Below are 13234 nucleotides of genomic sequence, written 5' to 3'. Positions count from 1 at the left end.
ACTCAGAAGCTTAGGGCTCAAAGAATTTTGTATACAGGTTTAACATTTGTTTCTACGAATTTGTTAAAAAAAAAAATGCTATTGCCGACGCTTAAAAGCGTCGGCAGTAACTCTCCCGGCACAGGTGTACCGAAGCACAAAAGCATCGGTAATACAAGAACTACCGACGCTTAAAAGCGTCGGTAATAGACCGACGCATAAAAGCGTCGGAAAAATTGCCTTTGCCGACGCGTTTAAAAGCGTCGGGTTATCTGCCGACGCTGACGAAACGCATCGGACCATAAATCCTCCACGCCCACCTGCCCGACGATTTCGTCACGCTTTTGGACGCGTGGGGAGGAAAATTTCCGACGCGTATAAGCGTCGGTAAAGGCTCTGCAAAGCGCCGGGAAAAATTGCTTCTTTTGTAGTGGTACCTAACTACTAATAGTTTTTCTGTGGGAACTGATGCTGGAACTAATGATGCATGCAGTATTTAACCTTGTTTCTGTAAGATATTATTGATTGAAAATGGTTATTGTTCGCTATTACTAGCTAATCACATTCGTAATAACTGACATGTTCTTTTTTTTTTTTTTTTGGTGAAAACGGCAATTCATATAGCTCTAACTTGAGTACATCCAGCCATATCAAAATAAAGTAAAGAGTGCAAGGTGGGAGGAATATCTCCTAACGATGTCCAAATGACCTCTCCGGAGTGCCGAGCAGCAAATGAGGCGACCCAGTCTGCTACACTTCTCGCCTCCTGAAAAACATGTGAAGCCTGGAAAACGCTCGGCTCCTGAGCCAGTCTCCGAATCTCATGGATGAGAGGATGATCATCTCTATATCTGTTCCACTCCTCGAATCCACTCTATCACCACAGAGGAGTCTCCCTCAAGCCATATGTGCTCAGCACGGAGTACCCGCCTCGCATAGGATATCCCCTCTCAGGCTGCCCGCAGCTCCGCACCGACTACAGTAAATCCCAGCGCACGGCAACCACCGGCTGCTATCAAACTGCCGAGATGGTCCCTGATAACAAAGCCAACTCCTCCTGACACCCCGTCCGCCGACATACTACCATTAAAGTTCACTTTGAGATGACCAAGGGGCGGGGGTACCCAAGAGACTAGGGCAAACCTGGGCATTGTGACAGCAGAAAGAGTACCCCAGGTGTCCCTGGCCATCTTAGAAGAGAAAGTAATGGCAGTAGTAGAAACCTCCCTGGCAAGACGCATGGCTCTGTCCACCACCATCCGCGGGGGTAACCGCATGCCCTCAAATATACCCGCATTCCTGTCCAGCCAGATAGAATGAGCCAAATATGCCCACCGAATCCAGGCCTCGACAGTGCTGGGCCGCCGCATGGCCACTCTCAACCAATGAATCAAATCCTGTGTCGACTCGACTGCATGGGGCAGCAATGTGGACGAACGGCTCCAAATGCCCCTAGCTCTGGGGCACTGCAGAAGAACATGATCTATCGTCTCCTCAATCTCCGTACACTCGTCACAACACTGAGTGATCCTCACCCCTCGCCGTGCTAGTAAGCTTCTGGTCGGTAGGCAACCCCACGCTACCTTCCAGATGAAGAGCGCCACACGCAGGTGAATCTGCATCCTCCAAATCCATCCTCCCTCTATCTGTCGGGCTGGCTCTCGGCTCAACAACATGTGAATGTCCCTGGCTCGCACCTGCGATCGCCCTGTCGGCATCCAGACTAATCTATCCGCCCCTCCCTGGGCAAAAATAGGTAGGGCCAGGATCCTCTCCGCCAACTGCTCGCCGAAAGCCTCCCTAATCAGCTCCACCCTCCAACGGTCCCCCCGGGCTCCATCAAGTTCCTGACCCTGAGACCGGCTAACCTCGATGTGTCCACTGTAACCGGAAGTCTACTCATAGGCTGCTCCATCACCCAACGATCCTCCAACACATCAGCGGACCGACCATCGCCAATGGCCCATCTAATCGCAGGAAACACCAACCCTGCTCTAGCACAAATCTCCCTCCAGATCGGTGAGTGGCGACGCCCAGAACGGGCCCCCGGCACTGGACCGCCATACTTGGCCCTCATCAGTGAGGACCACATGCCATCAGGCTCCAACACCACTCTAGCAGCGTGTCGTGCCGCTAGAACCTCCCGTCTCGCCACCAGAGACTGCACCCCCAGACCACCATATCTTGTCGGCGGACATACAACCTCCCATGCCATAAGATGGATACCCCCTCTGCCTTCGGTCCTCCCCCAAATAAAATTCCTGAAGATCTGCTCAATATTCCTAACTGTCGCTACCGGTATAAGAGAGTTAGATAATAGATAAACCGGGATCGAGGAAAGAACTGACCATACCAGTATAATCCTGCCCATCATGGAGAGAGAATGTATCTGCCACCCCTCCAACCTATGCCGGATACTGATCTCAAGAGAGGTGCAATCACTGCTACGCAGACGCTGACCAGAGATCGGAACTCCCAAATACCTTAACGTGGCCTCCTGCTCTCCCATCCCCAAAATCTCCAGTATAGCGGTCTTCACATCTGGTTTGGTCTTCGGGCTAAAACAAATTGCTGACTTAGATGAATTGACCCGTTGACCAGACATAGAACAATAATCCTGAAAAATCGTCCAAATAATCCCTGCTGCCTGTCTAGTCGCACGTGCTAACAGAAGACAATCATCGGCAAATAGTAGATGAGAAATCGGTGAGGCATCCGGCACAGGCCTATAAACCTCCAGCTCCTGGGTGATCACTGCATGCCGCAAGGTCCTGGACAGCGCATCTGCACATATAATAAACAATAATGGAGAGAGGAGACAACCCTGACGCAGCCCACCAGAGGACACAAAATACTGTGATGGCGTTCCATTTACCAAGATGGCAAAGGAAGGGCCTCTGATACATCCCATGACCCATCTGATCCATACCTCGGGAAATCCAAACTCCTGCAGAGATTGCTGCACAAAGTCCCATCTCATCCTATCGTGTGCCCTCTCCATGTCAAGCTTGACCCCCATCAAACTCCTCCTACTCGACGCCCTGCCAAGATCATACATGAACTCCTGGGCAATAAGAACATTATCTGTGATACTCCGTCCTCCCACAAAAGCCCCCTGCTCCGGACTGATCAATCTCGGAAGTATATTCCTCAATCTGACAGCTAGTAACTTCGCCGTCGCCTTGTACAAGGTAGTACAAAGACTGATCGGACGAAAGTGACTAGGTTCTGAAGCATCCTGTCGCTTCGGTATCAGAGTGACTAGGGTCCTCTGCCAATCTGTAGACATCACTGCTGTACTAAAATATTGCTGTATGGCCACTGTCATACCCTGACCAACAATCATCCAGTACCTCCGAAAAAATAACGGTGGAAAGCCGTCCGGACCCGGCGCCTTGTCCCCCTCAAGGGACCACATCACCTCCCTAATCTTCCTCTCCGATACCGGCCTAATCAGTGCAACCGTATCCTCCTCTGCCACTGGCAAAACGATACCCTCTGAAATCCCAGTACCCATCTGCTCAGACCATCTGGCCCTGAAGAAACCTTCCAGCACCCTCCGAATCAAATTTGGATCCTCCACTAACTGCCCATCCTCATCCCTGATTACCCTGATCCTGTTCCGATGCCTCCTGATCACTGCCGACTGGTGGAAAAACCCAGTGTTCCGATCCCCCTCTTGGATCCACTGCATCCTCGATTTCTGTCTCCAAAAGATCTCCTGTTGTCTCAAGAGGGAGTCATGTAAGGATAGTAGAGATCTAAGCTCCCCCATCTCCCCCTCTGCCAAACTCCCCCCCAAGGCCTCCTGAGCCTGTAATCCGGCAATAGCCTCCTCAGACTCCTCAATCCTCCTGAAGATATTCCCTACCTCCTCACGGTTCCACCTTCTCAACCTTCTTTTTGTCAGCTCCAACTGGCAAGACACACGATACATAGCATCCCCCCTCACCGGTACACCCCATGCCTCCCTCACAATCTCCCAAGACCGAGGGTAACATGTCCAAAACTTCTCAAATCTAAAAGGGGGATGGAAAGAAACAACTGCATCAGTACTAACCAGTAAGGGGCAGTGGTCGAATGCAATCCTCGGCAAGTGACGGACATGGTAGTCAGAAAAATACTGGGCCCACCCCGCTGTGGCATAGACTCTGTCCAATCTCTCCCAAACCCGAGCCTGCCCCTGCTGATTATTGCACCATGTGAATGTTGGTCCCGAAAATCCCAAGTCTATCAGTCCATTTGACACTATGAAATCTTGGAACTCCCGAATTTCCCTCTTATAAGTAAAGGCCCTCCCCCTCATCTTCTCCTGGAGATCCGTGATACAGTTGAAGTCACCTGCCACCATCATGGGATAGCCCTGAGTGATAAGCTGAGACGCCTTCTGTTGGAATTTGTATCCTAAATGTCAATCATCAGCATATTGATGATTGAATTTTGTAAATGAATTGACAAATTAATAAAGTGTTATTTGGCATTATTCATCATTTCATCTTTAAATAAACTCTTATATGATGAAGTCCTTAGGACTTATGTTATGATAAAGGAGGATTTATCTTTGAGTCCTTAAACTTGTTTGCGACGAAATGATATGTTGTTACTAGGACGACAACATTATCGAGATTAGGTCGTTGTGTGACATATATGTTGGTTGTCCTCTTAACCAAGAAGTGTGGAGACACTGGTATGCCACACAAGTGAAGTGTAGAAGTACATTTCACTAAACGTGACCAATTCCGGAACGCTCTACTGTCGAGAGATGTTCCGAGTGGACATGGGTATAAGTTTTGCCCTCTGACCTGAGACCGCAACCTGTGACTAGCAAGCAACTCACTGTACTTTGGTACCGGACTACCTGAATTTCTAATTCAGTGACGGAAGGTCACTGGGTGCAGTCAAGTACTTGCGTAGTCAGTTGTGAGTCAAGATGGAATTGACCCCTCCTGAAAACAGGAGATAATGTCTTGTGATTAATTTAGCAAAATCTTGGCCAGGATAATCCCAGTGAGGAGTCACGGGATATCTAAAGTTAATCACATAATGGATGTACTAATTATAGGGTTGACAGTGAGCTCTAAGTCATCCTGGCATTAGGAGTCAAAGGGATTGAATTATACAGTAACCATAGTTCAGGGTTCCAGAATATTTGCTTCGCATATATTCGACCTATCCGGACGTCGGGTACCATTGCTAGATAGTCACATCGATTAGTGTAGAAAATTATTCCTATACTACCGGCTTAGGTTCGAACCTATGAGGTCACACGCATAGAAGATTCCTGATTGATCAAGAAAGCTGATGAATGATTAAGAATCATTCAGGGGTAATTTGGTCAATTTGATTGGCAAATTATCTTATAAAATAATTAAAGTAATTATTGAAGGATTAATTAGTAATTAAATTACTAATAAACTCAATTTGATTGAGTAATTGTGCTAAGGATGAGCCAAATTGAATTGGATTCAAGTTTGGGCTCAATCAGGGTTTTGACCTGATTGGATTAGGTCAGAACCAAAAAGGACTTAAGCTGATCAAATTAATTTTAAATTAATTTGTTCTTAATTGGGGATTGACCTAATTGAATTAGGTCCAACACAAAGTAATAATTCAATTTGATTGAGTTTGCATGAGCCAAAATTGAATTGGATTCAATTTGAGCTCAATCAGGGTCTGACCTGATTAGATTGGGTTCAACCAAATTGCTTTGTTTTAATTCGGGTTTGACCAAATTTCATTAGGTGCAACCCAAGGGGATTAGGCTCAGATGATGTGGCAATTATTGGTGACATGGAATTGGATTTCATGAATTTTAAATAAACCAAAATTATTGCATGGCACATGGACCCATTGCTTGACACATGGCGACATTGTTTGTTATTTGAATTTAAATTCAAACATTAAGCAATGTGTTAAATGATTTTAATCACTCAAAACCATCAGCCAAGGTGGTGTCTGAGTTTTTGAATGGATTAAATTCGAATTTCAAGAGGTGATTTCAAATTATGAAGTGTTTTACCTTGCCGCATGGATTTCAAATTCCTTCCCTCTTGCACATGTGTTTAAAATTTGAATTTAAATCAGATTTGGTTGAGATCTGATTTGGGTTGTTCCTATTCCTTTGCATGTGCCAACTAAAAGAGGTTTTCTGAAAATAAATTTCGAATTTTGAATGAAAATTCGGAGGCCATTAAAAGGGGTCAAACATGGGCACCAAAAATACATCCATTGCAGCCTTCTTCCTCACCCGCCTCCTCCTCCTCTTCTTCCCCATTTTAGATAGGGTTTTCAGGGTGAATATCTAGAAGATTCAAGATCAGATCTGAGTCCTCTACTTTTCCTTACAAACCTCATCTCTATCTGCTTCAAGACGATTGATCAAGAGTTGATTGAATTCCAGCAGGCAGATTTCAGCTTTCAAGTGTTCTGCAGCTGCTAGCACTGTTGCGGAAGAAGATCCTTCAGGACTTCGCGTGTACTTCTCGTAGAGGCCATTCGTGTGCGTGGCTGCGAAGTCAAGAATCAGATTCACAACTTTCATCCATCATAAAAGATATTAATCTAGCATTAATCATTTATTATGGTGTCAAGGTCTAGGTCCAATTCTCCGAGGTTTTACCCTCTTTTGGGGCTCCTCACGGAGATATCTCCAGAATCCATTCGATGGATATTCGGAGATTAATTGGAATAGAGTTCTTAAGTTTCAGATCTGATAGTTAATCATGCATAAAAGTTTTAGCATAATTGTTTAAACGATTCCGGCATAATCCTATATGTTTTTAAGGTGCTGATTTCTAGATTTGATCTTGTAAGCATGCATGAATTAAATTGTTTGATTCGGTTTTTTCCGCTGCGTTTTAAAACTTAAAAAGAACTACGTATGGCTTGATCCCCCTTATGAAGGGGTACGTAGGCAACCCGATCAGGTTCAGCCATGATTTTCAAAAAAAAAAAAATTCAGCATGCTAAACACCGAAGAACCTAGGATTCACTTTCAGTAGTATCAGAGCCAGGTTTATGTTTAAACTTTTATGTTTTAATTCTTGCAATTAAATCTGAAATCATTAACATGTTTAGATTAGATCTAAAGTGCTTTTTATGATTGATTTAATTGCTGATTATGCATGATTAAGTAGATCTGAAATTTTGGATGCATATGATGCATGTTTGTGTTAGGATTAGTAACATGAATAAATCTGAAATCATAATATTATTTAGATTAGATCTAAATAAAGTTTATGATTCATATGATCTCTGATTTTAATGAACAAATCAGATCTGAAAATAAAAGTGAAAAAACAAATACATAAGATGTATGTTGTTTGTATTAATTCATGTTGTTATGTATATGTGATGCATGAACATAAAACATAATGACTTAAACATGAATTAAATCTGATTACATGTGATTAATTACAAAAACTCAGATCTGAAAATGTGTTTTAAGAACTGAAAGATTGTAATTAATATGTAATTAAAAAAAATATGCAATGATCAAAACTTTCATAAGTCTAAACTTAATTGAGAATTAAGTGTTATGAAATAGAATTGTAACTCAATTAATTGACATTGCATAATTCTTTGGGCATATGGGTTAGCTTGAATCAAGTTCTTAGGATTGGGTTAGACCTAAGGTTAGAATCAAATATGGTCTAATTAGAGTTAATTGATCAAATCTAATTAAGTAGTAACTAGATTAGGTCAAGGAAACTCTAGGTTAAATACAATAGTTGTAGATTGATCAATTCCATGTCTTTGATTAGACCAAGATGGAACTTGATTTAGGCTCAGAGGTGTAGCCCGAGTCATTTGAGTAATCAAATCGAAATTGATTAACCAGTCGGTGTCTAAGGTAAGTTTGGCAGTTTTGACCGGTGGTTTTTAATTGGGAGCTACTCGCACTGATTCGTCTTTGTCGAGTTAATGGCATATCCCTTCCACCGATCTCACTTACCTGGCCGACATGGTCAATCACATTTTGATTGGATCACTTAATGATTCGAGTTAGCCCATGCCTTAAGGAAAATCAGTATGACTGATTTAGGTGTCTCCTTAACCGGTTTGAGTCTAATCTGATTTGGTGAAGTCAGTGGGAGAAATTAGACTAACCGGATCTTCTCATCTATCCTAATTATGAAATCCTCTAAAATTATTAGGTCCTTAAAATGAAATGGTTATGGAGATAACTAGGTCATAGCCTCCCATTAAGTTGGGTGATAATGGGTCCAATGTTTTGATAATTATTGGAGGCGCCACACGCCTGGTACTTATCAAGCATTGGAATTGTCATTCAATATATGATGAGTTAAGTGTACCTTCAATAGGCGGTCAGGTGAGCCGAGCCACACTCGGGCTTGGTCGTCTATTAATTGATTAGACTTAACCCTATCATTTAATGGTTGGACCTGACTAGGGTATTCGGTGGAGGCGCCACACGCCTGCCGGAAAATCTAGGGCAAAATCATCACTAGAAGTTGCTTGGTGAAGCAATTGGTTAAGAACCTACCAATAGGTGCATATGGGTTGGCCGAGCCACACTCGGGCCTATATGGGATCTATTGGGTTCTAGTGCCCATTAAAGAATTAGGAGTAATTTTTCGAATTAGAGGTAGAGGCTACCAATTTGTATAAAATAGTGGGAATATCTTTAAACTAAAGTCCAAGTCTACTGTGTTTAGTCAATTCATATACTAATAGCCAAATTTTTTTTTTTATGCAGAAATGGCCACTAATTTATCACTTCGCTCATTGTTGGATAATGACAAGTTGACTGGTCCAAATTTCAATAATTGGTATAGGAAACTGAAAATAGTGCTAGAGCATGAGAGGATCCTTTATGTGATAACGGATCAAGCACCTGAGCAGCCCGCTGCTAATGCATCAAGATCGGCCAGAGACACTTATCAGAAGTGGCTCAGTGACCGGATCACTGTTCGATGCATCATGTTGGCAGCAATGAGTGATGAGTTTAGTAGGCGTTTTGAGAATACGCAGCCGGAAGATATCATTCAAGTGTTGAATGAATCATTCGGCGTTCCTGACGACGTTGAGAGGCACAAAACTAGTTGTGCCATCTTCAGCGCCCGAATGAAAGATGGGACCTCGGTAACTGATCATGTACTGTACATGATTGAGTTGATTGAGCGTCTAAGCTCTCTTGGCTTTCCCCTTCATGATCAATTGGGGAAGGATGCCATACTAAACTCATTGCCTGGATCATACCGTCCTTTTCTCACTCATTTTCGTATGACGAAACCTGTAGTAAATTATCACCAATTGTTGGGGTTACTACAGACGTTTGAGAATGATCACCAACTTCTTAAGAAGACGGTGAATTTAGTGGGAGGTTCATCCAAGGGTCGCTCCTTTAAGAAAGGAAAAAAAAAAATAAAATCCAAAAGAAACAGGTGCACCATGCTCAGCCTAGTTAGAAAAAGAATAAAAAGGCTGATCAGAGCAAGGCGGAGTGCTTCTTCTGCAAGAAGCAAGGACATTGGAAGAGGAACTGTCCTCTTTACATTGCATCCCTCGATCCGAACCGGCCTAAGAAAAGTGGGCAATCAGTTGCCAATCAAGGTACTTATATGATAACACCTTGCAATTTTTCTATTTGTGATAATTCGACCTGGGTATTGGATACCGGTAGTCCTTTTAATATTTGCAATTCGTTTCAGGGGCTACAAGTCAGTAAGAGGTTTGAAGAAGGAGAAAGGTTCCTGAATGTTGGAGATGGAAGACCAGTTCCAGTTCTAGCTTTAGGAATTCTTAAACTTGAATTCAGCTCTCATGTAAATGTCCTTAGTGATTGTCACTATTGTCCAAGTTTTCTATTGAATATCATTTCTGTAGGCCTTTTGGCCAAAAATGGTTATGAAATATCAATAAAAAAGGATTATTGCAATGTCATTTGGAATGGTGTTGTTGTAATGAATGGAATTCTGAGTAATGGCATTTACATTTTGTCACAGTCTGTTCATGTAATGTATAAATCCAATAAGCGCCCTAGAATAGATAATGTCACGGATGTCTACCTTTGGCATCATAGGCTAGGTCATATTAACAAGAATAGGATGAACAGGTTAAGTAAAGAGGGAATCCTTGATGTTAATGATTGTGAATCATTGACAACCTGTGAATCATGTCTTCTTGGTAAAATGACCAAATCACCTTTTACCGGAAAAGGTGAACGAGCCAGTGATTTATTGACCCTTGTACATTCTGATGTATGTGGGCCAATGAGCACAGATGCTAGAGGTGGGTATTCATATTTCATTACGTTTACAGACGACCTTTCTAGGTATGGTTATGTCTATTTAATGAGACATAAATCTAAATCATTTGAAATGTTCAAATTATATCGTAATGAAGTAGAAAAACAAACTGGAAAGAGTATTAAAACTCTTCGATCAGATCGAGGAGGTGAATACCTCTCCAGTGAATTTTTGACATATCTAGGAGAAAATGGGATTCTCTCCCAATGGACTCCTCCTGGTACACCACAATATAATGGTGTGTCAGAAAGGAGAAATCGAACTCTGTTAGACATGGTTCGATCCATGATGGGGTTTGCTAATCTGCCCATATCCTTTTGGGGATATGCTCTTGAGTCAGCCTGCTATATTCTAAATAAGGTTCCAAGTAAGTCTGTAAATAAAACACCATATGAGATGTGGACTGGACGTAAGCCGATGCTCTCTCACCTTAGGATTTGGGGGTGTCCGGCGTACGTCAAACGTTTGAAGACAGACAAACTTGAACCCAAGTCTGACAAATGTTTCTTTGTTGGTTACCCTAAAGAAACTAAAGGATATTACTTCTACTTTGCTGAAGAACAAAAGTTGTTCGTAAGCAATAGAGCAATTTTCTTAGAAAAGGAATTTCTTGGTGAAGGAACAAATAGCTCTAATGTTGAGCTTAGAGAAGTTCAACATGTAGAAGATCCGACACCATCTACTGAACCAGTTGAGTCGGATTTGATTAGATCAGATCCAGAACCCATATTAGATGCACCATTAAGGCGATCGGGTAGAGTACCACGTCAGCCGGACAGATACTACGGTTTCTTGGTCCGGGATGGGGATCCTATCGAACTTGATGAAAATGATGAGGATCCGATCACATATATGGATGCAATGCAGAGGTATGACTCTGATAAATGGCTTGGAGCCATGCAATCCGAAATGGAATCCATGAAGGTCAATGATGTTTGGACATTAGTTGACCCACCCGAAGGAATTAAATCCATAGGGTGTAAGTGGATATTCAAAAGGAAACGAGGCGCAGACGGAAAGGTAGAGACCTATAAAGCCCGTTTGGTTGCCAAGGGTTATCGTCAACGTTATGGTATTGACTATGACAAGACGTTTTTTCCTGTGGCAATGCTCAAGTCCATTCGGATTGTGCTTGCGATAGCAGCACATTTAGACTATGAAATCTGACAAATGGATGTAAAGACCGCATTTCTAAATGGAGATTTAGAAGAGGAAGTGTATATGATACAACTTGAAGGTTTTACATCTGCAGATGAGTCTAAAGTGTGCAAGCTTCAAAAATCCATTTATGGATTAAAGCAAGCTTCACGGAGTTGGAATATACGTTTTGATAAGGTAATCAAAACATATGGCTTCATTAAGAATGAAGAGGAACCTTGCATTTATAAATGGGCAAATGGTTCAGTTATTATATTCCTTATTTTGTATGTGGATGACATTCTTTTAATCGGAAATGACATTCCTGGAATAAAGGTTTGACTATCATCTCAATTTGCCATGAAGGATTTGGGAGAAGCATCTTACATCCTAGGGATGAAGATCTATAGAGATAGATCTAGAAGATTGCTTGGATTATCCCAATCCACATACATTGATACTATACTGAAGAGGTTCAGTATGATTAATTCCAAGAAAGGCTATCTTCCGATGGGCCATGGAATTAACCTCTCTAAAAGGGATTGTCCGACAACCCCTCAAGAAAGAGAGAGTATGGATAGAATTCCATATGCTTCGGCAGTGGGATCTATAATGTATGCCATGACATGTACTAGACCAGACGTGGCATACTCACTAGGAGTAGTGAGCAGATACCAGTCTGATCCAGGTAGCAACCACTGGAAGGTTGTAAAAACCATCCTTAAGTATTTGAGAAATACTAAAGATCAGTGGCTTGTCTATGGTGATTCTGACTTAAAACTTGAGGGATATACTGATTCAAGTTTTCAGTCAGATCAAGATGATAGCAAGAGCGTGTCAGGATATATCTTCACTCTTAAGGGTGGGGCCATCTGCTGGAAGAGTTCCAAGCAGCATACAGTGGCAGATTCTACATGTGAAGCAGAATATATCGCAGCATCTGATGCCGCCAAGGAAGCTGTATGGTTGCGGAAGTTCATCACCGAGCTTGGAGTGACACCCTCCATTGATGGTCCAGTGCCTGTATTTTGTGACAATACTGGGGCCATAGCTCAAGCAAGAGAACCCAAAGCACATCAGCGGACCAAGCATATTCTACGTCGCTACCACCTGGTTCGAGAGATCATCGATCGAGGTGATATTGATCTTCAGAAGATTGACACAAAAGAAAATCTGGCTGACCCATTTACCAAAGTCCTCGGCATCAAAGAGTTCGACGAACACAAGTCGAAGATGGGTATTAGATACTGTGCCGATTGGCATTAGGCTAAGTGGGAGTTGTTGGAATTTGTATCCTAAATGTCAATCGTCAGCATATTGATGATTGAATTTTGTAAATGAATTGACAAATTAATAAAGTGTTATTTGGCATTATTCATCATTTCATCTTCAAATGAACTCTTATATGATGAAGTCCTTAGGACTTATGTTATGATAAAGGAGGATTTATCTTTGAGTCCTTAAACTTGTTTGCGACGAAATGATATGTTGTTACTAGGACGACAACATTATCGAGATTAGGTCGTTGTGTGACATATATGTTGGTTGTCCTCTTAACCAAGGAGTGTGGAGACACTGGTATGCCACACAAGTGAAGTGTAGAAGTACATTTCACTAAACGTGACCAATTCCGGAACGCTCTACTGTCGAGAGATGTTCCGAGTGGATATGGGTATAAGTTTGGCCCTCTGACCTGAGACCACAACCTGTGACTAGTGATAAGTGCTAAATAATGCATAAATTAATATCTTATTCATAGCACTTATCATTATTTTAATTCACATATTTTTGTAAATTCAACTAAAAATTGAATTATCTTCATCATTGCATTATTAAAAATAATTCGA

Source organism: Phoenix dactylifera, unplaced genomic scaffold, assembly GCF_009389715.1.
Source record: "Phoenix dactylifera cultivar Barhee BC4 unplaced genomic scaffold, palm_55x_up_171113_PBpolish2nd_filt_p 001383F, whole genome shotgun sequence".
NCBI lineage: Eukaryota > Viridiplantae > Streptophyta > Magnoliopsida > Arecales > Arecaceae > Phoenix > Phoenix dactylifera.
This window is presented reverse-complemented; position numbering follows the sequence as displayed.